We start from the raw sequence: 25,632 nt of genomic DNA on the forward strand, positions 1-25,632 counted from the left end.
ATCCCAAATCTTAAATGCCAAAGTTTTTTCTTCTCCCTAATAATATTACCTCATGTTTGAGTAATATTAATTATATTCTTTGTGTAAGACATTTTATATAAAAATACAGAGATAAGTCATATGTTCGAGATTACAAAGCTAATTAGTGACAGAGCCAGGGCTAGATCCCAGGATTCCTGGCTCAGTTCAGGGGTCTTTTTACTAAGCCTTGAGCCCATAGGACCAGACACCATATGCCAAAACAATTCATCTGTAGCTCAATTATTTCCTTCCAGAAAAACATTTATATCAAACTAAAAGTGAACCTACTGCACTCTAAATAATATATTTCACTAGGTATAGGGAATCTAAAAGATAAAGAGTAGTATCTGTATGCCCATTATATATCCCAAACCATGCTAATGTCTACAAATACAAATATATAACCAATGATCGCAAATGGAATGTAAGATGAACAAAGTGTTAAATGGCTAAGCATTTTTTTAAAGAACTAAAGACAGAAACTATAATTTAATAATAAACTGCCAAAATGTACACATATGCAAAGTGCTAACGATTTCCCAAACCTTAGTTATAGTAGCTACAAAATACATTTATTATCACTCAGCTACCAAAGAGTAGTAGGATGGTTTTAAAATGAAAAAGAGAGGGGTGCCTGGGTGGCTCAGTCAGTTGAGCATCTGACTTCGGCTCAGGTCATGATCTCACGGTCTGTGGGTTCGAGCCCTGCGTCGGGCTCTGTGCTGACAGCTCAGAGCCTGGAGCCTGCTTCCAATCCTGCGTCTCCCTCTCTCTCTGCCCATCCCCTGCTCTCACTTTGTCTCACTCTGTCTCTCAAAAAATAAATAAAAATGTAAAAAAATAAAAAATAAAATGAAAAAGAGAAATAAAATCCTTATATTAAATGGAATTAGGGAATCATAAACCATCTATAGCCCCTATTTTCCCAATTTCTTTGTTAATAACAAAATAATTATGAAAAGTACACCAGGGAGATGAAATTAGAACTTGAAATTCCCTAAGAACTGAAAAAGGAACTCAAACTTTTAAAGGCTTCAATGAAGAAAAAATATTAAATATCTCCACTGAAAAACAAATTACATAATTGGCTTCTCAAGATGTGTACAATGTGGTTTGGTTATGGAACTCAATAGCTGGGAGCTTCTGGAACATCCATAGCTTGGTACATAGCTATCAACTCTGCCTGCCACCTGAATAGCTATACAATATCAATTTTCTCAACTTTTCCTAAAATGAGAATATAATTTTTAATTTTTGGAAAATGATGTTTGGGGCATACTCACTGTCATTGCTGTTGGAAATGTAAACAATACTTTTCTAGAAAGCAATTTGGCACACTTGCAAGAATTCTTTAAAAAGTTCACTGCCTGTTTTCTAGTAAATCCATTTTGTTATGCCATGTTTCTTTCTCCTACTATTATTACCATCAAATGAAGATAATAAATTTGAAATCATCAAGGATTTACAACTGGCCTTAAGGATCTAGAGAAAGAACAAGTCTGACTTTTTTCTTCTTCATTGTATACTCAATGTATCTGAGTATACATTGGAGTAAATGTATTGGAGTAAAACATACGGATTTATCCCATTCTTCTTAAGCACTGCATGGTGTTCCAAAGTTTATGTAAGCATTCCCCTATTGATGGATATTTAGGGTTTTTGGTTTTATTTTGTCTTGTTTTGCTATTACAAACAACACTACAATGACCATTCTTGTGGCACATGCTTGCATTACACGGAAGGAAGTTTTTCTAGGGTAAATACCAAGAAAGGGAACTGCTGAATCATGAGGTACAGGTATTTTTAAGTTTTAAGAGATATTGCCAAATTGCCCTCCAAAGCACCTGTATCAATTTATATGTCCACAGTTTATGAAGATATGTCTTTCCCTATTTCCTCATCATACTGGATATTTTCTCATTAAATATTTTTCTTAACCCAATGAGTGAAAATTTTATCTTATTTTTAAATTTCTCTAATTATTAATGAAGTTGAACATATTTTCTTATTGGTCATTTTTATTCTTTCTTCTATGAATTTATTTTTTCTATTAGGTAGTTTTAAATTATTTGTAGGAATTCTTCATATATCATGAACACAAAGCATTTGCTATACATATTACAAATATTTCTCAATTATTGCTTGTCTTCTAGTGTAATTACACTATCTTGTATTACAATAAAATTTACATTTTGATATAGTCAAATTTATTAATCTTTTTTAGGGTTTTTGCATTTTGTGACTTAAGAATATCTTTTCTTGGGGCACCTGGGTAGCTCAGTCAGTTAAGCATCTGACTCTGGATTTCAGTTCAGGTCATGACCTCAGGGTCTTGAGATCAAGCCCCACATTGAGCTCTGTGCTGGGTGTGGAGCCTGCTTAAGATTCTCTCTCTCCCTTGGGGCGCCTGGGTGGCTCAGTCGGTTAAGCGTCTGAATTCAATTCAGGTCATGATCTCACAGTTCATGAGTTCCAGCCCCGCATCGGACTCTGTGCTGATAGCTCAGAGCCTGGAGCCTGCTTCGGATTCTGTGTCCCTCTCTCTTTCTCTACCTCTCCCCCACTTGTACTCTGTCTCTCTCTCTCTCAAAGATAAATAAACATTAAAAAAATTAAAAAAAAAAAAAAAGATTCTCTCTCTCCCTCTTCCTCTGTCCCCCCCTCAAAAAAAACTTTCCTTTCTCAACATCATAAACATACTTTCCTATATTTTTCTAATAACTTTATATACTTAAAAACTGTTAGGCCTATAATCCATCTGGGATTATTTTTGAGATTGAGATAATGTGGGGCTCTACTTTTTTACTTATCAAGAGCTTATTACCAACTCCAGTGGTAGTGTTTCCTATCCCCACTGACTTGAAACATCATTTCTATCATGTAGTAAATCTCCAGATATATTCATGGATCTGTATCTATTCCATTAATTGATATTGCTTTAGTAATGGCTAATAATACATTTTGACATCTGCTAAAGTACGTCTTCTCTCACTCTCTTATTTAAAAATATTGGGGCGCCTGGGTGGCGCAGTCGGTTAAGCGTCCGACTTCAGCCAGGTCACGATCTCACGGTCCGTGAGTTCGAGCCCCGCGTCAGGCTCTGGGCTGATGGCTCGGAGCCTGGAGCCTGTTTCCGATTCTGTGTCTCCCTCTCTCTCTGCCCCTCCCCCGTTCATGCTCTGTCTCTGTCTGTCCCATAAATAAATAAAAACGTTGAAAAAAAAATTAAAAATATTTTGTTATTCTTGAGCATTTTCTCTTCCACATGAATTTTAGAATCAGCTTATCAAGTTCCAAGAGAAAGTCTTTGGGATACTGACTGGAACTTCACTGGATATAAATTAGGGGTAGTGGGCTGGCCCAGTAGGTAGAACATGCAATTCTTTATCTCAGCATCGTGAGTTCAAGCCCCATGTTAGATGTGGAACACACTTAAAAAAATTAATAAATAAAATTATATTTTTAAAAAGATATAAATTAATTTGGGTAGAAACAACATCTTTGCAATATTAAGTCTTCTTTTTAAGGAACATGCATAAATATCTACTCAGGTTTTCTTTTATATCCTTCAATAGGTTTCATATATGTCTTACAGATTTCTTGTCAATGCTGTCACACACAGTAGGCACTCTGTAAGTGGTAGTTACTATTAAAGGCTTATTGGCTACAGTATATTGAAAAATAAACAAGGAAGCATATTCTAGAAACCACTGTCAGTTTCCCAGGCCAAAACTAAATCTGGATCCTATTCTTTATCTCATATCTCCCTTCCTATTCCTACACCTCTACCAAAAGATACATTTTCAAAAATTATTTAAAATTTTTTTTTTAACGTTTATTTATTTTTGAGACAGAGAGAGACAGAGCATGAACGGGGGAGGGTCAGAGAGAGGGAGACACAGAATCTGAAATAGGCTCCAGGCTCTGAGCTGTCAGCACAGAGCCCGACGCGGGCTCGAACTCACAGACCGCGAGATCATGACCTGAGCTGAAGTCGGCCGCTTAACCGACTGAGCCACCCAGGCACCCCTTAAAAATTATTTTGGAGTCAAGTTTTAAAAACTCTTAGTTACTAACGTATTAACTCATTAGAGAATATATTTGAGCCTTTTAACAGTCTTTGGGCAGATCCTTGTTTTTTTTTTTAATGTTTATTTATTTTTGAGAGAGAGAGAGAGAGAATGGGAGGGGCAGAGAGAGAGGGAGACAGAATCTGAAGCAGGTTCCAGGCTCTGAGCTGTCAGCACAGAGCCTGACATGGTGCTCAAGCTCACAAACTGTGGCATCATTACCTGAGCTGAAGTCAGACACTTAACCAACTGAGCCACCCAGGTGTCCCTGGGCAGATCCTTAATAAAACACTAGGAGCATCTAGGGGCACCTGGATGGCTCAGTTGGTTAAACATCCGACTCTGGATTTCGACTCAGATCATGATCTCACAGTTTGGGGGTTTGAATGCCATATCTGTCTCTGCAATGTCAGTGCAGAGCCTGCTTGGTATTCTCTCACTGCCCCTCCCCCACTCACACTCTCTCTCAAAACACTAAGAACACCTAAAAATACACTTCTAAGACATAGTATATAAACCACATTTCCTGTGCAGGGACAGGGGTTTCTACTCCATGGATCCAGAGGTCAACTAAGAGAATTATCTCTCGGTCTATTCTGCATGCCCACCACTAATTACCTTAAAATCCAAGGAATAAAACCCAATTATGGTACTCTTTCAACTTCTCTTCCATGGGCCTGAAGGCACTTTACCAAGAGTATGTAGTATCTCTGAATGCTAAAACTGAACAGGACCTTAGAGATTCATTCAACTTTTATTTCTCACCTGAGAAAACTATGGCCAGACAGATGAAGAGACTAGCCAGGGCCATAGAGTTAAATGGCAGCAAAGCCAGATGAATGGCTCTCCTATCAGGCCAATGTTACTTCTTCTACATTGTGCAGTTTATGTTACTTTGAGGCTACCTGTTTACTTGGTAACATCCCTATGGATGATATTTCAGTAACAACTTAATATAATACCCAGGAGCAGTAATTAATTAATATTACAAAAGCTATAATTAATTAATTAATTAAATTACAATAAGCTATAATTAATTAATTAAATTACTATAAGCTTTAATTAATTAATTATATTACTATAAGCTATAATTAATTAATTAATTAATATTACAAAAGCTATGTTCATACATAGACTATGATGTTCATCATCATAGACTTGTTTAATGAGGATTAATGGAGAAAAAGCTTCAGCTTTAGTACAAAAACAAACAAAAGGCACTTCTGGTGTATTTCCTAGATCCTCTTTCCTAGACCCATCAAAAATGACATGAAATTCAAGACTGGAGTTTAAGACAAGAAAGATAAGGTAGGCCAATCCTTGGCATGAGCTGTTAAGGTTCTGAAGTCAGACTGCCTGAATTCTGACCCTGTTCTATCCCTTATTGGTGCCTCAATCTCTTCATTTGTAAAATAGGGTGATTAACAGTACCTATCCCCAGAAGGTTGTTGTGAGGACAACACACTTATAAAGAGCTCAGTGCCTGGAAGAGAGTAAGTGCTCAGTAAATGTTCATCATTCTTACTTCTTTCTCTTTGGAAAGAAGAAACTTTATGGTCATCATAGCACAGGGAATAAGACCTATTTTTAAATGGTCATCTATACTGGAGGCCATAGGATTCTATTACTAAATAGGAATTTTAGGAAAGAAAGAAAGAATTTGTGATTTAATGTGAAGAAAACATTTCCTCCCTCATCTTTTATAAAAATTAGGATGATCTTACAAAAGGTATAATAGCTTTATAGGCTAGTATATGTGAAGTTAATAAAGGAAGCTGATTAGAGCTTGCACTTGATCCCACCATAGAGATGGGTAGATACCAGCAAGAAAAAGCCTACTTCTGCGAAGCTCAAGAGTGGGAAGTCTTCATGGTCCCATGGAATGACTAGAAAGGCCTTTGAAGAGAATCAGACTTTAAGCATATTCCTTTCCTTCCAAAATCCAAGAAAACAAGAGTTGGAACTTTATACATGAGATTCAGTTCCATGGCAGAGACAAGTTGAAAATTAGGCAACACTCTGGGTTGGGATCTATACGAATGCAAAATAAAAATTGAGTAATTTTTACAAACCAAATATTTTAATGGTTTATATTTCTATAGTCTTAACTGCAACCTTAACGACATAAATAGAAAAAGTCACTATAAAGAGGGGTGCCTGGGTGGCTCAGTCAGTTAAGCATCCAACTTTGGCTCAGGTCATGATCTTGAGGTTTGTGAGTTCTAGCCCCACATCTGTGCTGACAGCTGGGAGCCTGGAGCCTGCTTCAGATTCTGTGTCTCCCTCTCTCTCTCTGCCCCTCCCCCACTCACACTGTCTCCCTCTCTCTCTCTCCTTCAAAAATAAGTAAGCATTAAAAAAAAAAGTCACTCTAAAGAAAGAAAATTGATATAATTCATATATATTCTTTCTTAGGTAACTTCTATCCTTCTAATTTAAAATAATGAAAAGCATTTTATATAAAAATCAAGTCTAGTTTTTTAAAAAGAATGAACAAATGGTACTGAGACAAATGGATAGCTACATGCAAATGAAGGAGGCTGGATCTTTACCTCACGCCATATACAAAAATTAACTCAAAATGGATCAAAGAACTAAAAGTAAAAGAAAAACTCTTAGAAAAAACATAGGAGTAAATCTTCATGACATAGGGTTTGGCAAAGGATTCTTAGAAGTGACATTAAAAGCTGAGCAACGAAAGAAAAAATAGAGAAATTACACACCATCAAAATAAAAATATTTGTTTCAAAGGATACCCTAAAGAAAGTGAAAAGGCAACCCACAGAATGGGAGAAAATATCTGCAAATCATGTATCTGACAAGGTATTTGTATCTACAATATATAAAGAACTCTTACAACTCAAAAATGAAAAGACAACCCAAAAATAGTGAATAGACATTTCTCCAAAGTAGATATAAAAATGGCCAAGAAGCACATGAAAAGATGTTCAGTATCATTAGCCATCAGAGAAATGCAAACTAAACCCAGCATGAGATAGCACTTCATACTTAAAAAGATTGCTAGACTCAGAGTCAGATAACAAGTGTTAACGTGGATATGGAGTAATCAGAACCCTCTACACTTAAGTTCCTTTACAGGGAACGTAAGATGGTGCAGCTGCTTTGGGAAACTTGTCCAGCAGTTCCTCAATTAAACAGAGTTACCTAGCAATTCTGCTCCTTATGTAAATACCTAAGAGAAACGAAAATATATCTCCAAAACATAAATGATTATAGCAACCTTATTCATAATAGTCAAAAGATGGAAACAACTTAAATGTCCATCAGTGGAAGAAAGGATAAATAAAATGTGCTACATCCATAAAATGAAATATTATTCTATAAAAAGGAATGAAGTACTGATACATGATACAATATGGACAAACCTTGAAACTATTATGCTAAGTGAAAGAAGCCAGCCACAGAAAACAAAATAGTGTATGATTACATACATATGAAAGTCCATAACAGGGAAATCTATAAAGACAGAAAGTAGATTAATGGTTGCTTGGGTGATGAAAGGGAAAGAGAGGGTGGTGATAATTAAAGGGGAGAAGGTTTCTTTCTGAGCTGTTGAAATCGTTCAAAAATTGACTGTGGTGATAAGTGCACTTATCTACAAATATACCAAAAAACAGTGAATACTTCCAATGTGTTAACTATAGAGTATGAATTGTATTTCAGTAAAGCTGTTTAAACATAACAAGTCTCAACAAAATTTAAAAAGATCATCCTATGAAAAACACCTGGTCATGTACTCATTTGATTCAGGTCCTGACCATGGACACTTTTGTCACATTCAATGGAAGAATCAGGCTGGGTCAGACTTAATCACAGGCTAGATCCCTGGTACCAGTAGTTTTGCATACTTTAGTGCCTACCAGAATCACCCAAGAGCAGTTTTACAACTCACAGTCCTAAACCTCATTAAAAGAGATTTGGTGGGACAGAGATGAAGCCTACGAATCTATGTTGCTACGTTCCCATGTGTTTAATGCAGATGGTTAGTGACTACATTTAATTACAAACACTTCCCTGCACTATGTTATCTGGATGAAACCCACCAGATCGAATACATTTCTAAATAAATTCTAAAATGTCAAACAGGTACCCTAGTCATAGAAAAAAAAATAGCCTCCAAACTTATGACTTGTGAAAAGCATTCCAAAGGTTAACTACAGATTTTCCAGACTTCTCATTTGAATGAAAGGGATGTCCAGCTGCAGACAAAAGAACCATATACAGCTATAAAAGCACAGAACAGGACTGCATTGTTATATGGTGACCCACTTAAATTAAAAGTCCTCAGTATAGACCACACCACAAATACTTGGTAGTATTAACTGAAAAATATTTACTCTTGCACGTTTTTTTTAGAGAAGGCTTCACGCCCAGTGTGGAGCCCAATGCAGGGCTGGAACTCACAACCCTGAGATCAAGACCTGAGCTGAGATCAAGAGTTGGAGGCTTAATCGACTGAGCCACCTGGGCGCTCCTACTCTTGCATATTTTAATGGTTATTATTCAATACTTTTTGTCCTGTTTGTCCCATTAATTTTCTAGATTCTAGTTTAAAAATATCCTTAAACTGAAGAGATTTTATATGAACAACATATAGCTTAAGATATCTACCATCAAGAAGCTTTTCAAAATGAGAAAAATGGCTTTTAGAATTTTAAAAAGTAGAGAAATAAAGAGATAGTAGACATATGTATATATAAACTTCTAGTAGTTCCTTATCTGGTATTTCTATCTGGAAAACATAGAAATTCGAAAGCAACTCCAATCTAACACCTCCCCTAAAGAAAAGGGGATTCTAAATACAGAAAAGACATATCCCAAAGCTTATAAACTCCATCTCTTGGGGCTTTAGGGTTGCATGCCTTTTAAACCTTCAGTTTATTTATTCTTACTTCCTATTCAACTCTGCAAAGCTTGGTTTCCTTGTTTTCTAGTTGGAAGTGGACATAAAGCAACAAATGTTTTTTTGTTTTGTTTTGTTTTGTAAAGCAGCAAATTAGTAGAAGTAAAGAGCTACTAGAGAAAGACACAATGACAGCAGGAAGTAACAGCTGACACTATGACAGTAAGGAAGAAGATTCAGTAAAGCTATAAAAAGTAGCCACAAACACAAACACCAAGAGCACAATCCTACTTGGAAAAGATGCCCCTAAGGGCATTACTGTATTAGAGCTCAGTTTAATACTTCCACCCCTCCAAAGCTAATCTCTCCATCTGTCCTCTGGAACCTCTCTCCTCCCATTTCCTCTGGAATGTTATTCCATGAATCATCTGTTCTTCCCTACTACATTTTGACCCCTTTTCTTGCCTAAGGACTCCTTCCTCTCAGCAGAGAAATATTCTCAAATCTCTCCCAAATAACACACACACAAAAGCCCTTCTTTTACCTGAAACTCTCCTCTAGTTACTTTTTTCTCCTTTCCTTCAGAGACAACGTTTTGGAAAGGGCAATCTCTGCTTGCTTCCTCCCCTTCCTCACCATTCATTTATCTTTTAACCTGCTGCAACAGAATGGTCTTCTGACCACCAACTGCACCATAGCTGCTCTCTTATAGGTCACTAGCGCCCTAACTACCAGGGTCAACTGACTGCCTACTCTTTCTACTCTGTTGACCTCTCCAAGATATATGATCCAACAGTAACCACTTCCTTCCTGAAACTCCCTTTTTGCTTAGAGTCTGTGATGCCATACTCACTTGAATTCTTCAGTTCTGGGATGTCAAGGAAATGTACGCAAAAAAAAAAAAAAAAAAAAAAAGGTGGTGGGGGGAGGAGACTCATGATTAAACAGGTTTGGGAAATGTGGTATTAAGTTAAACAAGTTTCCTTACTACAGGATTTCTCAGATTTCTCATATCAATACCTGAGTTCATTGTGACTGCACAAGATGGGGTTTTGCAGTGTCTCCCAAACTTACTTGACTCTAGAACCCTTCTCTCCCTTTTAAAGAACCATCTTATATGACAAATTAATTGAGGAACATAATTTGAGTAACATTGCTCTTGATGTTCTTTTCAGTCTTATCTGTAAGATCTTCTTCCTCCACTAGCCTCTCAAATGTCCAAGTTCCTCAAAAGTCCACTTATAGTGCTTCACTCATTCCATACCTTAGTCACCTCTCAGTCTTCCACTTGTCTCCACCATATATATTCATCCTAATCACTCAGTCATATTCTCATGCTTTTAACCTGCCTTAAAGTCAATAAGTGACTGCCACTTACTAACTGTGTAACCTTGGATCTTGTTTTCCTAATCTATAAAATGAGATAACGATGCCTATGCATAAGGATTAAATGACATAATATATATAATGTATTTACCACAGATATTTACACATCTATAAAATATATACACATTTAAGCAGAAGTTTAATAAGTGGTCACAAATATTTTCTCTGTCCCCAGCCTAGATCTTCTTGATGAGCAGCAAATATATCTATCCAACTTAGGAATTTCCCTTGGTTGTTTCATATATACCTCCAATTCAAGATGCTCACCTCTCATCTTATCATCTAAATGGCTCCTGTACTCTCCAGCTGGGTGAATAGCACTACTCTCTACCCAGCTGCCCAAACCTGAAACACTGAAGCAATACTCATTCACATTCATACACATTCTTCTCTCTGCCCACCAATTTAGTAACTAAATATATCTGACTTCCCTCCAATACATTTTCAGATAGCTATCTTTCTAAAGTGCAAAATCTGATCACATCACCCCTCTGTTTAAAATTCCTCAATATTTCCTCAAGGTTTTCAGGATAAAGTTCAACCTCCTAACATATCATGTAAGGCTCCTAATGATCTGGCCTCTTATGTCTCATCTCCCTCTATGTCCAATCCTAACATATACTCTCCACTCCTGTCAACTCAAATCACGTGTATTTCTACAAATGGTCATTACTGTCTTGTCTTTGCACATCGTATTCTTCTGTTCATAAAGTCAATTCAACCACACTCCTACCCACTTTACTGCTGGTTAATTCCAAATGGTCTTTTTCATGAATTTAATTATATGTTATTTCATTCCCAGCCTTTAAATTTTCTCTATAACAAATGTAAAACACAGCTTATAAATGAAAATATTCATTCTCAACCTATTTAATACTATAAAATACAAGCAGTACATTCAACCTGGTTAGGTAAAATTATCAGCCCCAGAACCATCTTATTTTAGTGATTAGGAAGCCTATAATTAAGATTAACATTCCTTCGCTGACATATGTTTACTACATATTTTTAATATTCCAGATACTAAGGAGGTCACAAAAATGAACGAGAAAATCTCTTGACCTCAGTCTAATGAGGGAGGCTGACCCTTAACCAAATAACCCCAATATAATTCTATAAAGATGTATATGTGTATAAAATGTTTAAGAGAAAACAAAGAAATGACTAACTCGGGTGCTGTGATTTCAAAATAATATAATAAGAACATATTCCAAATAAATGTTCTCCCCCTCTGTGAAAACTCACCCAATAAATACGAAGATAAATTCTAGCTTTATCACTAGGGTCACCATGTGTCCCCATTTGTATATCTTCATTAACATCTATTGCACAGTGAAATAATTACTAGCATCCCTTTCATTCTCATTATTTGATAATAAATTATAAGTTTGGACAATAAATTGTAAGTTCACCTTATTTATCATCCACTTCCTGTTCCCCTAAAAACAACTTCAATAATTTGTTCTTTTCACTCTGAAGGCTGTATCTATCATTTAACATCTTTAGGAGGGGAAAGTATCTAATTTTAACTACCCTGTCTCTGAGATAGATCAGCTCAAAATATTTTTCAGTTTTACTACCTCTTTCTCCTTCCCTCCCGTTCATATTTGCTGGGAAAGAAGACTGTCTTTTTTAGCCTAGAAAAAAAAAAAAAGTAAGTGGTAGAGGCATCTAGGAGAGGCAGGAAACAATAGACAAAATCTATGTTAATTTACAGGGCAAATACTTAAAAAGTATATATGTATATATATATTTAATATACATTTATTTTAAATATACATTTAAAATACATTTATACATTACTTTTAAATATACATTTATTTATTTATTTTGAAGGACAGTGTACCAGCAGGCTTGAGCAGAGGAGGGGCAGAGAGACAGAATCCCAAGCAGGCTCCATTGTCAGTGCAGAGCCCAACTCAGGGCACAATCCCACAACCCTGGGATCATGACCTGACCTGACCAGAAATCAAGAGTTGGACTTTTTTAACTTACTAAGCCACCCAGGCGCCCCATACATGGTGATACTTTTTGAGAATGTCTCTCAAGGTAAAAATATTCAATTTAAACATATTAAATAATAAACTAATGAAAGTTTCTTTTTTTAACCCACAAAACAGAATGTATATTTTTAAATGAATATTCTCTTCAAAGAGTCATCTTGAGAGGTTCTATGATTTCTCACTACTTGAAACATTTTGGGAATATCTGCTTGGAAACTGTGTTTAAGCCAGTTCTGGATTCACAGAAATTTATCTTGTACACAAGGCTTTTTTTTTTTTTTTTTAACTCTCAACTCACAACCCTGAGATCAAGACCTGAGCTGAGATCAAGAATCCGACGCTTAACTGACTGAGCCATCCAGGTGCCCCTATTTTCATTTCCTTTACTTCTTTTACTGAAATTATTAATTTTGTGAATTAGGTTCTATGACTTAGGGCCCCTTCCCTGTTCTTATCTCTCTGCCAAAACCCTTAGACAAGTTTTTAGATGTCGTTTCTCCCCCAAGATTATGCACCATCCACATCCACCAAAGTCCCACAGCTTTGAAAGCAGGGACAAATTATTTCAGACATTCTTGTACCCATAGGGCCTGAAATATAAAAGACACTCAATTAAGAAGTTTTGGTTTGGTTAATTACTAATCATCAGACATGGATACAAATTTTTCTGGCTATTGCGAATAATCAAATTTACCTTCAAAGGAAGGTTTGCTTCCTTGGAGATATTTAGAAGAGCTAAGGGCAAAGCCAAGAACAGGAGCTCCAAAGATGCTAAGCAAATGTTGCATCTTTTGCACAAGTATGTTATCTAGTTTCTTTAGGGACTAGACAACAGTGTTTCAAATATACAAGCTCTGTTATGTCTGTCAAAAGAACTAGTCTTACTATCCTATATCCTAGAACTCCTTAACTAATTGAAATAAAGAAAAAACTAAGGTCTAAAACCAAATTGGCTATTTTTCATCAACATCTGGCCTTAAACACTTTGTTACTTTTAAAAACTCTCTGATTATCTCCAAGACCGCCAATCAATCAAGAGTCAAAATGCATCAATCCTGCCAAAATCTTAATCATGTTTCAATCCTTTTCCAAAGGTTTTCATTGAGTTTCTCTAAGCCTCTCTTAGTTATAGAAAATTATTAAAAACTATATTCTTCATTACTGTAAAAATGGCTTGAGTTTAAGTTTCAATACAATTTCTCTTACAGGAAATCATAAAAATCTCTTAAATCTCTGTAACTAGGAAAATAAATGTCTATGTATATTTCCAGTTATCCATACCTGTCCCCTTTTTACTAGCAAACAGTATTTCCAGGTATCATGGCAATATCTGTATAGCTATAAAGATATCAAAATCAAGTTTCCATTAGGCCTAGTTCCATAACCACAGTAAGATTAAAAAAAAAAAAACATAAAATAAGACTCAGAAGCTGAATTTAATTAACTGTAAATGGATAAATCAGCCAATCATAAATGAATGAGTCTCAAAGGACAGCAGGAAAAAAATAATCACAGATAAGAGAGACTGAGAGATATTTAAAGTTTTAGAAGTATAAGCTAATTATAACTCATATATTATAAACGTCACACCTTAAATTCCCATGGTCACATAGCAGTCATACTTAACCATTCTTACTATTAAGATTTTCTGGAACCAGGTCCCTGTACACTCAGATTCCTAAGAATTCCCAAATATGAATTAAATTCTATGGGAAAGTTGCCAGTGTCTGTTATTACTAATGCTCATACTGAGCAAAGAAACACCACCCTGTTACTAATGTACTACATCACTATATGAGTCACCTTAAAACAAGATTTTCCTCCTTTGTTTAAAAACAAGACAACCCTATACCAAGCAACAAGTGATAAGGTACAAGTTTAGACAACTTTACATTCAGTAGAAAACACTTGGATAATACTTGAAAAAAAGCACACTACTGCTCTTAAGAGTTTCACTATCACTCTTAAGCTTATTTTAAAATTTTGGATCTTCAAGAAAAACATTCAGAGGCTGCACCCCTGCCCATTGTAACCTGCAAAGTAAATACTTCTCAGAAAAGGGGGTGTCCTATTTGTCTTCCTATATGGCAATTTCTTAAGCTATATTTATACCTTACCCTATATATGATTCATTATATTTGAGCACTCCAATATGACCCAAGAAACTTAAGTCCTAAGTATTTTAAGCTACAAATGTAAGTACAAAAAAGTACTTTTTGTCAGTGGTACAAGATCTTGTTGGACATATGTGTCAACACTGTGAAACAGATCACCAGTAGCTATTTATGGCTCAGTATAGCTTTAGTTGAAAATGGTTAACATCCTTGATGAATGAGTCCCAGATGAATTTTATCATTAGGGTTTCCTAACCCTAACATCTTGCACTCCACTTAATATCACTTTGTCCTTTGAAAACCTTTACATCATAAATTTGAAAGGAAGCAAAAAAAAAATTTGCATTAAAATCAAAATATTCTTTAAAAATATTCTTCTGTATAGGGGTGCCTGGGTGGCTCAGTCGGTCAAGCATCTGACTTCGGCTCAGGTCATGATCTCTTGGTTTGTGAGTTTGAGCCCCGTGTCAGGCTCTGTGCTGACAGCTCAGAGCCTGGAGCCTGCTTCAGATTCTGTGTCTCCCCCTCTCTCTGCCCCTCCCCTGCTCATGCTCTGTTTCTCTCTGTCTCTCAATAATAAATAAAATGTTAAAAAATAATAGTAAAATAAAAATATTCTTCTGTATAAATGATACACTTAAAAGTTTAAACAATAAAAATATAGGGGCGCCTGGGTGGCTCAGTCGGTTAAGCGTCCGACTTCGGCTCAGGCTGTGATCTCGCGGTCCGTGAGTTCGAGCCCCGCGTCGGGCTCTGTGCTGACAGCTCAGAGCCTGGAGCCTGTTTCAGATTCTGTGTCTCCCTCTCTCTGACCCTCCCCCGTTCATGCTCTGTCTCTGTCTCAAAAATAAATAAACGTTAAAAAAAAATAAATTAAAAAATATATATATAAAAGAAAATTAGCATATTTTCTTCAGATCATATTAACTTTGGCCTATATATTTGGAGGCAGTTATGTTAGAATTTTCCCTTGATATACAATTGATAATCTTTGTCCTAATCCCTCAACAGTGACATTATCACTTTGTCTAAGTTTTGGCTAGTGTGACAGAAAAAAACCCATCTTTGGTCCATACTGCACATCAGGAGTCTAGATGAGCCCTAGACAACTTAAATTTCATCATCCTCACACATCATGTGCTATACCTATGGTAAAAATAACAGCTACCATTATGGGAGACTTAAAAGGCCCAGGTTCTATGACAAGTACCTCATAATAACTCTGGAGTTGCAATAATTGTGCATTTCATTTATGCTAATTTGATTACATGTGCTTGGAAGAGAGTAAATACGAATGAAAATACAAGTTATCCTACAGTGCATGATTTTACCTCAATTACATTCAACAAGTGCATGTAACAAAGTAAGCATGAGGTGAAAGAAACCACATCCCCTCAGACAGTCTCAGTTACAAAGTTTTATGCCCAAAACCATATATATTGTTCTTTATGGGTGGTTTAAGAGATATTTTTCAGGGATAATTTTGACTATAATTTGATTTTTGCCTTATATGTTAACTTTAGAACTCTGGAGGACAGGACTTCCTCTGTGTCTGTGATAGGACTTCACTGTGTGTCTCATGGGTTTTCATAAAGACTCTGTGAGGTAGGTACAACTATTAACCCTGTTTTACAAAAGAATTAACAGGCAGAGAGATCGTGCAACTTGCTTGGCAGAGGTAAGATTCCAACTTGGGTTTTTCTGATTCCAAAGCCTCTGCATTCAACTACTATGCTCTATTGCAATATGCCCATTTTCCAGATGGGAAATGAGAAGTCCAGAAAGATTAAGCAAACTTGTCCAGTATTAGTCAGTAAGTCTTTATACCAGTACTTAAACTCAAGTTTTCTCATTTCAAGTTCAACACTCTTTCCACATTACAAAAAGATGCTTCTTTTCCACCAAGTTATCCTAGAAACCTAATAAAATAACTAACTGATGTAAGTCAGGAGTGAGTAGTAAATGGGGAAAAAAAATATTGTTATAAAGTATTCACAAACTGGTGGCCCACAAGATAAACCTGGGACCACAGATAAGCTCTCTTTAGCCCTCAGGATACATTCCTTTAAATCTTCATTAGTTGTGGGGAGCCCGGGTGGCTCAGTCAGTAAAGCGTCTGACTTCGGCCCAGGTCATGATCTCACGGTTCGTGAGTTTGAACTCCACTTCGGGCTCTGTGCTGACAGCTCAGAGCCTGGAGCTTGCTTTGAATTCTGTGTCTCACTGTCTCTCTCTGCCCCTCCCCCACCTACACTCTCTATCTCTGTCTCAAAAATAATCATTAAAAAAAATTAAATCTTCATTAGTTGTTATGATAGACAAAGTCTGAAACAGCTGTTGCAAATATCCTTCTCCCTTCCTGCCACTCAATGATTAAGCTGGAAAGTCACATACTTGCCTTCCCAGGCTCTCTTGCACCTAGGTAATCATGTAACCTAGTTTTGGCCAGAGACTAAAAGAGAAGTCGGCTAGGAATGGGGGGTTTGTTTGAGAGAAAATTTATACTTTCCTAATCAATCAATCAATCAGTGAAATGCTGGCAGTGTACCGTTTTACCTCTTCTTGCATCAAACATGGATGTACTGCCTGGGCTGCCTGGAGCTACAACAGATACTTTTTTTTTTATTTTTATTTTTGGGATAGAGAGAGACAGAGCATGAACGGGGGAGGGGCAGAGAGAGAGGGAGACACAAAATCGGAAACAGGCTCCAGGCTCTGAGCCATCAGCCCAGAGCCTGACGCGGGGCTCGAACTCACGGACCGCGAGATCATGACCTGGCTGAAGTCGGACGCTTAACCGACTGCGCCACCCAGGCGCCCCGACAACAGATACTTTTTTAATGTGCATTAAAATGGGAATCAGTATACTATTAATGGCAGAACATAAAGTTATAAAGACTTGGATCCTTATGACATTGTTCAGCTGCTGAGTAGTCCTGGACTATCTATCTTGGACTTTCTGTCACATAAACCAAAAATATTCTTATAATTAAACTTGGTCTTTTGTTACTTGCAGCCAAAATCATTTCCAGCCAATTCAGTTGCTAACATTTAAAAATCAGGAGATTTCACATAACAATCTGCACTACTAGTATTTCTTGAACTAGAAGACTTTTCTGGAAACACTGTATCTACACTCTCACTTCATTACAACTGCCAGCCCCTGATAATAGAGCTCTTAGTCTCCAAATTATCACAGGCCCCATTTGGCCAGCTTCACTAATTTTGTTCATCTGCCTAATCCCACTGCCATATTTAAATATGTGACCTTCTAGGGGCGCCTGGGTGGCGCAGTCGGTTAAGCGTCCGACTTCAGCCAGGTCATGATCTCGCGGTCCAGGAGTTCGAGCCCCGCGTCAGGCTCTGGGCTGATGGCTCAGAGACTGGGGCCTGTTTCCGATTCTGTGTCTCCCTCTCTCTCTGCCCCTCCCCCGTTCATGCTCTGTCTCTCTCCGTCCCAAAAATAAATAAACGTTGGAAATAAATAAATAAATAAATAAATATGTGACCTTTTATATTACATTTCAATGTATGTCTAGCCTAGAACCCAGGTGGCCACTTGAATGCCTAGCATTCTAGAAAACCTCCAATCAATGCCTACCTAAGACAAAGTGTAGGGTTTTTAGTATAGCAAAAACTCTCCTAAAACTGCTCAAGAAAGGAGTTATTCTAAACTTTATTCCTGAGGCCAAACTCTGGAAACTAACAGTAAAAGAGTCAGAGTAGTCAATTTTCCAGTTCTGAAATTCTGTGAAACCCTAGGAGGCAATATTTATAAATAAACACTAAGATTTTGACAGTAATCAAAGGTTTCAAGAAACTTCCTGCATTTGCCTCATAGAAGTAGCAAAGAAATATAAAAATTATTGTATCCAAGATCCCCAAAACAAGAAATTTGGGTTGTGATTTTGTAGTCTTAGCAAGGTAAGCTTACACCACTACTGCACATTACTGGTAAAAGGTTTGGGGTTCTGATAGCCAAAGCTATTAAAGCCAGAATTTCACAAAAATCTCATTAGTCACAGGTGGGGGATGATGTTGTGGGCTCTTTCAAGATGGCTGTCATTTAGAATTGCTAAATAATGTAGACTTTCACTAGAAGCAGTTCCAAGAAATGACACACATCTCAACTACCAGAAGACTATTTCTCGTGAATTCCTTGGAAAATAATATAAACGAAGGGCTGAATTATCTTAAATATCATCCATTTGTGCCCACTGAACATTATATTTGGACATATACTCAGTGCAAAAGTTCACCCTATCTTTATCTGAAAAGAATTTTAATAGCTCTAATGGTAGTTGTAGGTAACCACAAACTACAGTTCTCACCATCTTCAAATATACTTCAATTACACATTACTTCATTACCATTACAAAGATGGCTGTGTCCATTTTAATCCAGGGTATACAACTTCTCATAAAGTAACACATCTGAGAATACAACATACTGGACACAATTCAGTAAAGACCCAAATATATCACCTAAAATAAATATGCTTTGGTAGCCAAGCTATCATAATCTCTTAAAATTAAGTATGTATGTAATACTGTGCAAAAAGCAAAGAATTAAATCTACTTAACAACAGTAATCACGAGCAGTTACTGAACACTCATTATGCTATAATGCTAAACACTGTGCTAAGCAGTCATTCAGTTATTTCATGAAAGCCAACAGTAATTCTATAAGATAAGGAAGCGAAGCTTAGAAAGGTGATTTGCCCAAAGTCAGTACTTAGTAAGTGGGGGAGCTGGGATTTTAACTTCAGAATCTGAGTCCAGAACCTAAAGCCAATCTAATCACTATACTATAATGCAGCCTACTTCCTTGAGAACAAGTTCTTAAGACATAAAATCATTATTAAATTAGCCAGAGAGGGAAACTGTCCTTTTGGATCCGGATGTGGCAGGGAGAAAAGTATACTGAATGAGGGCCAGTGTATAAAATACTTTTTCTTCAGAGGAATATAATCAAGAAAGGTTTAGCAGCATTAAAAAAATAAAACAAAACAAAAAAACCACCTCATTATTTCAATATCACTGTCACATTACCTAATAATCTTAAAAAAAATTCTGCTCTCAAGTTCCAAAATTATATTTCAGAAAGTCAGTAACAAATCAAGTACAGTAGGTAAAAAGCAAAATGAGGAAAGAGAACTTTATAACTTTAGGGAGGGGTTAAGAAATAACTATCTCATAAGGCATTTTCTCTACTATTGACCCATACATTTTCCAAGAACATTTGTGTGTGTTCAAATATTTTCCAAAGGCAACTGTCCATTTCAATAATTTTTCCTTCCTCTTTGAATGCAGGACCATATATGATCTAATTCTATATAAGGTTTCACTTTGGAGTCCACACAACTATTGCAGAAAAGAGAATCACTAATTAGAAAATTTCTAATTAGAGAATCACTATCATGGTTACTTCCGAAATGTGAGCCACAAATAAAATACAGAGTAAAAAAGTACAAAATGAAATGGGACATTTCAGTACATCAGCAGAATGAAGAGATAAAACACAGAATCTCAATCATCTAATTTTCTAGATCACATACTTAAGATAAGGCAAGTTGTTTTAAAAAGGGTAGACTACTAGTAGCTTAAATGACACGAAGTCTTGTGCACAGTACACTTAAATGTTTTGCAAATGAGTGCAATCCAATAAAGTGAAAAAAAAATCTATGAGAAAAAGAAAGAAAAAGGCTGGGACCTGTAAAACACAGTCTTCCTCTGAGTGCCTTGAATCACCTGAAAGGACAGCTGGAAGCAAAGGAAAGACTAATTTGGTGAGCGATATCTCTATTTCTAACTTTTGGCAGACTGGCATTCTAAACAAGCTCACCCAGTACAGAAGTTCAAATCATCCTTGTGCCTTTAATGATTTTCATTTTGTGCCATAACTACAGTCTTCTATAAGACATTTTTCAGAAACAAAATAAGACTTTATGGTTTAATTAATAAAACTCTCTTAATTTTTAAAATCTTTTGGATTAAAGCTCCATAAAACAGTGCTTAAATGGAAATCTCCTAAGAATATCTTCTTTCTCCTAAAAGCCCTATATTTAATTTTCAAGATTCTATACCCTGCAAAAATGTTTTGTAAGCAAGTGGAGGAGTTCCTGGATTTTTCGGCCACATCTTGCCTAACCAGACTTCCTTTACAGTCAGTATAGTTTCCTTTGAAGTTTAATTGAAAACCACAGAATCAGCATAAAAAATGCTCACAGTTGAAAAGTTGCAGCTTATATAAGATAGATCAAGAAGAAGAATCAAAATATTGTGCTCATAGAAAACTTAGTGCAAGTTTTTAAAGTACTCTCTCAAAGAAGAAATAGGTTGTCTTATTTTCTAACAGGGTTCAATAATAAAAACTATAATCAAAATGCAGCCAAAGCCTGAACCAAAGACCTCTTGTTATATCACCATTCAGTTGCTTTAGAAATACATCTTCTAAAAGCTGCATTCAATTTCAACTCCCAACTGTTTGGTATAGCTGAATTAGACAGATCATTCTTCTCACCTATTGTTTCTTTGTACAAAGATATATTTAAACCCATGAATACATTCAGTGTCCTCAGATTCTGCATATAAAAAAAAATCTGTAAATTTCTGTTCTACTTTGCCACATGATTTATAGCCTCAATCATTAAAAACACCACACAGCCTATTATTTGACTATCCAAACTACGATGACCACTTCCAATGATCCATCCTACCATATAGCAGAACATCTAATAAATTCATATGCTGCTAAGCATGGCCTAGTAAATTGATAAGCTCTCAAGGGAAGGAGAGTTTTAAAGATTACAGTTGCATTAATGATTCTGTATGGTGCTCCAGGGTCATTACAAAATCACACACAACATACTGTGCCGGGAGACTGGCAACTAGAGCAGAGACTCCCTGATTTAAAAAATAAAGCTATTGCTAAGTAAAAAATAATTAAACAGAAAGAAAAAAGATATAGAGAAACTAACCTCTGAAACGGGCTATTTGTTTGAATTCTATTGTCATAAAGAAAGTATCTTCTCCACTAAATGTGTACTCTAATGAAAGATTGCTTAATAAACAAATAGCCATCCTAAATCACCATCATTGTAAAAACAACTAATACTCCATGAATGTATGCTTATTTGGTGCCAGACATGGTACTAAGGCATTCTCTCATTTAATGCTTATTTCTATGAAAGAAGTACTATTATTACTCCTATTTTACAGATGGGCAAACTGAAGCATAGAACACTGAAGTGACTTATTTATTAAGTCTAGTAAATTGTAAAGTCAGGATTCAGATTCAGGCAGATATTTTCCAGACCCTACACTATTAACCACTACAGTGGACTGCTTCATGTTGCTATAGGTATTTTTGAAGCTTAAGAAGAGAGAAATGAAAATACTATTAGGGCTTCCCCATCACATGGTATATATTAGAATCATAGATACTATTTTTATTCTAAACCACAATCTCTTTCTCAAACCCCAAAGAATCAATGAACTTCCTTAACAGATTAAGATGCGTCATGAGATGCTAACATGTGGTTTACTTTAATTTTGCTTGAGACATGCTAAGTATCATAACTGTGAAAAAAAAAAGGGCTCTCCCAAGTTGTTGCTGTTTCTATAAAAATGTCTGAAGTAATAATTGGAAAATCATTGCTCCAATGAGCAAGTTGCACAAAGACATCTTTCCTTAAACTTCAATAAATATAATTTCATATATCCCCCCATCTGTCTGAAGCAGTGAAAAAGAAGTTGTTAGATTTTTCTTTCACTAGGGGAAGGTATGGAGTTGGGAGAGGCAGAGTAGGTAAGAGGCAAGGTAACACTCAGAAATACACATTTTCCAAAGATAGAAGCTTGATTATCAGGCTACCATGCCTTAGACAGCAATATCTCACAATAACCACCCTGTAGGAAAATAAAAAAACAAAAACAAAAAAACTTGCTTCTAATTATGAATGGAACTGGAAGGGATTAATATTTAGAAGTAAATAGCATATCTTTCATTTTCTTAGTCGCAAAGATCTTTTGTTCCTCCATCTTTTCCAATTACTGTTTCACATTCCCTATCCATTATTCCTTTTGGAACTGGTATCTTCTTCCTTGTACACACTTGGTTTTGCCTCTCCCATTGCCCTCACTATACTACTTTTTTTGGTTATGCTGCCTTCCCCCACTAGACCTGAAAATTCTAAGACAAAGATAATGCTTTATATCATTCCACAGTGCCTGAGAAGGCTCTCAAATGAGTTTATCAACTACCAAGGAAGGCATAAGCAGGAAAATGACACAAGTCACAGTGATTCAAACTAACACAGGGCAAACATGAAACAAAATGAGTTTAAAAAAAAAGGGAGGGGGGAAGAAATCAAACAGCACCTGGGAAGAGAGACTAATGCTAATATCCAGAAGATAATTTAGTCTAGTAGTTTGTTTCTGAGTATGATAAGCAAAGTTTAAATCCCAGCTCTGCCACTCCATGCTGGGGGAATCTAGACATCTCTCTGAAAATCAGTTTATCTGTAAAATAGAAACGATAATGGTACTCCTTCGAATGGTTGTTGTGATGTCTGTTTAGCACTGAACCTAGTTTCTACAGCACAGCAGACGCTTGAAACATGGTAGCTATTAGGACAGTTATACTTGCCCCTAATCACAAACTTTAACAAACTCGCTTTACAGGAAAGTCAAGAGAACAGACATACTATATGAAAGGTAAAAGTAACAGCACAGACGTTACAGTTCAGAAAAAATTATGTTTACTTCTCCAGTCCTATTTTCTGCACTTTGCAAGACATCAGCACTGTACTGCTTCTGGTTCCCAGCGTACATCTGCCATTTCTACCCTTGTGCTTTAAGTTCATGCTTGAGAATGCTTCCCTCCCTCCTGCTACTCACCCCTAACCCTCTGTCTGCTAAGCCAACTCCCACTCACTATTGAAGCCTCAACTAAGAAACCCTTGGTGGCCTTCTTTCTCTTCCTCAAGGCTTATATCATCTATGATTACTACACTATTTACTTAATACCAATCTCTCTACTTATACTCTAAAAGCTTCCTGAAGCCAGGGACTAACGGGTTGCTGGATCCTTGACACTGGCATGAATGAGTAAATAGATAACTCTAGAACTGAGTATAGCCCAGGGTACAAAAAGGTACTAAATTACCTTTTAAAAAAAAATTAAATTAAACAGCTTCATGAAAACTAGGCTGGAACACAGTATGCTACTTCTCCCCCACTTGTTTCTAAGCATATCCTCTCTCATTCAGCAAGTGAAATATTTCCCGTCTTTCAGGAAATCTAGGGAACCATGGGACCTCTCACTTCATTTCAGAGCCAAGATCACCTCACAGGACTTTCTCTTGACAAACAGGAAAATGAAGGGCACTGTGAACAGCAGCTGTGCTGCTCAGCTGGACAAGAAAATGGAGGGCAGTTTGTAAAAGAATCTGAAAAGGACTCAGCGCTAAGAACCAGAGGAAGAGAATGGATGGGGTTACTTGAACAAAATAGCACTCATTAAATATTTGCTGATTAACAAGCTTCCTTAGGTCTCTCCCATGTATACTTGAGCTCTGGCATATTTCAGATTGGATAAAGGGTCTTATCAATAATCACACTATTATTATTATTATTATTATTATTATTAGAAATAGTTCCTTTACTATAGCTAAGATTTTTGAATGAATGAGCAAATAGGTGAAAAAAAATGGACACGTGAATGCCTACGATGGGCCAGGCAATGTGTAGCCAGCAAAACAGCAGGCATTTAATGAAAAAACAGTAAAACTGTTTTTCCAAGCTGCTGGTACTAGGAATGATATTTAATGGTACTATATAGGAAGCAGTATGGGCTCTGCATGGTACCTTTTTCAGACTGCACATAATTTAGAATCTGTTCCCTCTCACTTAAAGCCAGATAGAAAGGACAAGAAACCTGAAGATACCTTTTGATTACCAAAGGCATGCTCTTGCTCTGGACTTCGCAAGGCACCTGAGTCAAAATTTTTAAATCTAAGCTAGTTTAAGTTTATTGTCTGTCCATCCAACTCTTAATGAATACTAAGTAGTATGTGCTAAACTAAACTCCTGTGGGAATAGCAATGGAACACATTCTAGCTTATACTCCAATTTAGTATTTCCCATAGGTAGAATTATACACCATTAGAAAAAGAAGTGATTGGGGAACATCTGAGCGGCTCAGTTGGTTAAGTGTCCGACTCTTGATTTTGGCTCAGTTCATGATCTCACAGTTCGTGAGGGGCTCTGCGCTGTCAACACTTGGGATTTTCTCTCTCCCTTGCTCTCTGCCCCCTGCCCTGCTTGTGCTCTCTCTCAAAATAAATAAACATTAAAAAAAAAAAAAGAAAAAGAGGTGATTGTTTCATAAAATGCACTGAGACAAGTTGTTATCTATTTGGGACAAAATAAGTTTAATATTTACCTCATACCATGTAGTAAAATTAATTTCAGGCGATAAAAGTTAAACATAAAAATAAACTATTAAAAAACTTAAGAAATACAGGTGAATATTTCTCTAATGATGGAAAATTGAACTAAGAAGAAAAACAATGGAAAAACATATACACATAGACTTTAGATTGATGGCATTAAAATTTTTTAAATGTCTACACATCGAAATGAATAAAACAAAGTGGCAAATGAAAAACCAAGGCAAATGTCCACCATAACAGAAAAAGGTTAATATTCTTAGTGTATAAAAAATATTTACAAATCAGGAGGGCTCCGCTGGCTCAGTCGGTACAGCATGCAACTCTTGATCTTGGTGTCATGAGTTCAAGCCCTACATTGGGTGTAGAGATTACTTTAAAATTCTTTACAAATCAATATGGCAAAAATAACTATCCATGGAGAAAGCTGGGCTAATCGCGTGAGTGACTTACCAAACAGGGAATATAAAACATATAATAGCAAATATTTGAAAAAAAAAAAATGTTTAACCTCTGAAAAAAATGTAAGCAATAAAACAGCAGAGGTTAAGAGGAAAATGTCTGGGGTCAGACATCAGGCCTATCACTCATTTTACTTGGGCAACTCATTTTACTTCTCTGAGCATCAATTTTCCTTGTAAAATAGGGATAATAATAATATCTAAATCACAGGAGTGATGTAAAAATTAAGTAACAATGCATGTAAAGTACTCAGCATAGT

At 36.3% G+C, this 25,632-nt stretch overlaps 1 protein-coding gene across 4 annotated transcripts in view; it reads right to left on the minus strand.

Moving 5' to 3' along the window:
- The window catches only part of SSH2 (slingshot protein phosphatase 2), a 252,213-nt gene that overhangs the window by 219,878 nt on the left and 6,703 nt on the right, over positions 1-25,632 (minus strand). The window lies entirely within an intron of this gene.

Source organism: Herpailurus yagouaroundi, unplaced genomic scaffold, assembly GCF_014898765.1.
Source record: "Herpailurus yagouaroundi ecotype Mexico unplaced genomic scaffold, PumYag 215, whole genome shotgun sequence".
Taxonomy (NCBI): domain Eukaryota; kingdom Metazoa; phylum Chordata; class Mammalia; order Carnivora; family Felidae; genus Herpailurus; species Herpailurus yagouaroundi.